This window comes from Trachinotus anak, unplaced genomic scaffold (assembly GCF_046630095.1).
Source record: "Trachinotus anak isolate AG129_WGS33_773 ecotype Australia unplaced genomic scaffold, CSIRO_AGI_Tana_v1 ptg000025l, whole genome shotgun sequence".
Lineage (NCBI taxonomy): Eukaryota > Metazoa > Chordata > Actinopteri > Carangiformes > Carangidae > Trachinotus > Trachinotus anak.
In genome coordinates this window covers 752501-755000 of record NW_027273876.1, presented here as the reverse complement: position 1 = coordinate 755000, position 2500 = coordinate 752501, and the positions used below count along the sequence as shown (strand labels likewise).

General features: G+C 40.2%; 1 protein-coding gene and 1 long non-coding RNA gene across 4 annotated transcripts in view; one reads left to right on the top strand and one right to left on the bottom strand.

The window, feature by feature from the left end:
• Positions 1-1071, top strand: part of LOC139608707 (uncharacterized) — a 3156-nt gene extending 2085 nt beyond the window's left edge. The window contains exon 3 of the long non-coding RNA XR_011685077.1: positions 5-1071. This is a non-coding gene — a long non-coding RNA (uncharacterized lncRNA). The remainder of the gene's footprint in view (positions 1-4) is intronic.
• Positions 1072-1208: 137 nt separating this feature from the next.
• Positions 1209-2500, bottom strand: part of LOC139608705 (chromobox protein homolog 2-like) — an 8917-nt gene continuing 7625 nt past the window's right edge. For all 3 annotated transcript variants that reach the window (XM_071462702.1, XM_071462701.1, XM_071462700.1), the window contains one exon: positions 1209-2500. This exon is cut by the window's right edge. The gene's annotated coding sequence lies outside the window, so the exon portion shown is untranslated.

The window sequence follows — 2500 nt, the reverse complement described above, 5'->3', positions numbered from 1 at the left end:
ACAGAAGGACCCGTCGTTAAAAAGTGACGCCACAGTTCACCACTTCCAGGGACAATCTGCAGGTTCAACTTTAACACGAGCAGACGCCTGGTGGAGTCTGGATCAGATGGTCCTGCAGCTTTGGTGTGGACCTGGACCACCACAGTGACCGCACAGTGCCGACCCGGACACATGGAGGTGAGTCCCAGTCTCAAGAAGCTTGGCAGGAGACAGTGATCCAAACACACTGTGGACATCACACAAAAGAAAAGTGAAAATTGGGACCTGGCAAAGTTTATCCCCTGAACTGAACCCAACAGAAAACCTGCAGAGGAGGAAACTCAGGCAAAGAGGAGCTGAGAAGAAGAAGAAGAAGAAAAGAAGAAGAAGAAAAGAAGAAGATCTGGGCCAGACTGCTGTCATCCATCAGATCTGTTGTCAAAAATAAAGGAAAACAAAATATTAACAAAATAAAATAAGTTAATTTGAAGTGACTTGTTGCAGTTGGTTCTTTAAAGGACCTATATATAAGTTTTTTTTATTGCTACATAGCTAATGTTAGCATTAGCAGCTGTTTACTTACACAAGAAACGTTGTGAGTTCATCATCAAACTTCATTCCTTCACTCAGCAACATCTGTCTCCAGAGGTGGAAAGAAACCGTCTTCTTTTGCTTCTATTTCTATCACGTCTTTTCTTCTACTGGAGTTAGCATGCTAACCAGCTAGCCCCGGCCCAGGTGACCCGCTTCATCACCACAGCGTCACAGTGGAGTCTGAACAAGTAGCAGCTCAGAGGACAGATTACAACCTCTTTTATCATAAACACAGGACTAAGCAAGCTGTTAATGCTAACGTTAGCTTTGTAGCAATAGAAATATTTATAAATAGCTCCTTTAAAATAGAGCTTTCATTATAGTTTCATTAGTTTTTCACATTAATTTGCTTCATTCTTCTGCAGCTTTGGTTAAAAACTAATCAAAGTGTATTAAATGGACAGTTTATAATTTCTTCAGTGATGATGAAGAGGGACGGACTCTTTTATTTCACCTTGAATAAAGATTAAATCAAAGTATGAACTAATGATGTAACTTCTTAAAGGTGATTCAGCAGGTGACGCAGAAGCTTCACTCGCTGTCCAACAGGGACGCCTGCTGGTGAGGACGAGAACAAGCCACAGCCCAAACCCTCCGGTAACACATTCACGGGAATCCAAACAGGAACATCTTCATCCTTTAGGTACTTATGGTTTATTTCAAATACCTTTAAAATGGCAGAGGCACACAGGCTACAAGTATCTGAAGCTAGTAGGCCAGTATGAGCACCAGATAGATATCAGATATCACATGAAAAAAAACATATTTACAAATATAAATTAACACATATTTCAACTCCAAAAGACACTGTGACGGCAAATGTATTAAAATTGTATAAAACTGGGAAACGTAGTGACGATGGAATGTCTCTTCTTTGAGATGATGAGCTTACATTTATACTGTGCGTAGTGCAAGGAATACTGTCAATAATCCAAGATCTAAATCAACATAATTCACATTCGTAACCTTTGGTCCAAAGACAACTGAGCGACGACCATTTATGGATGAAAGTTTACGGATCACAGACAGACTTAACTTCTTTTTTTTTTTCCTTTTTTTGTTATAATATTTTTTAAACATGCTGCTCTGGATAAAGCCACATATTTAGTTAGGAAACAGGTCCGACAAGCACAAACGTCCTACTGAAGCTAATGGTCACGAGCAGCTGCAGGTGGCAGTGGGCAGATCATCGGACAGTGCTGCTGTGAGGAGAACCTGAGGCACTGGAGAGGTGGTGTCGTACATCCATCTGTGGTGTTTCACCCCATTCTCACACGTTCTGATACAACACAGTCTGAAAACCAGGCAGCAGCAGGTGGTGTTCATCATCCATCAGCTCGTCACAGGAAACACAATCACAGCCAACGCCACGGTTTGTACTGAGAAGGTAAAACTATGTCACAGAATAATCTTTAGTAAAGGCTCCCTTGTTTGCTATTTTCAGGGCTTTCAACTGCCTGTGGTGGTCTTCATCATTGGACAGAGCAGTCATCAGTTGCTGATGAAGACCATGAAAGGCAGTTGAAAGCCCTGCAAAAAAAAGCAAACACGTGAGCCTTTACTGAAGATACATTTGTCCAGATACTGTTTTCCTACTTTCATCAAACCATCATCAAACCAAACTCCATTCAAAAAAGTTACAATTTAATGCCACACAACTACTCAAAGATGTTGAGTCTTCAGTTGCTGTAAATTCTCCACATTCAGCTTTAAACTGTTGAAGGAATTAAAACGTCTTAGTTTCTTAGTTTTGTCTTTTATTTCTCTGGTGAAGGTTTGAGAAACATCAACAGATAAATGAAACATGATGTTTTTACTTTTCACCTCAGGACGATTCTACTTTATCGTACCTTGGGTCTCATGTTTATAAGTTATATATTAATTACTGAGAGGTAAAAGGTACAAAACCAGGACTGAAACTAATGAT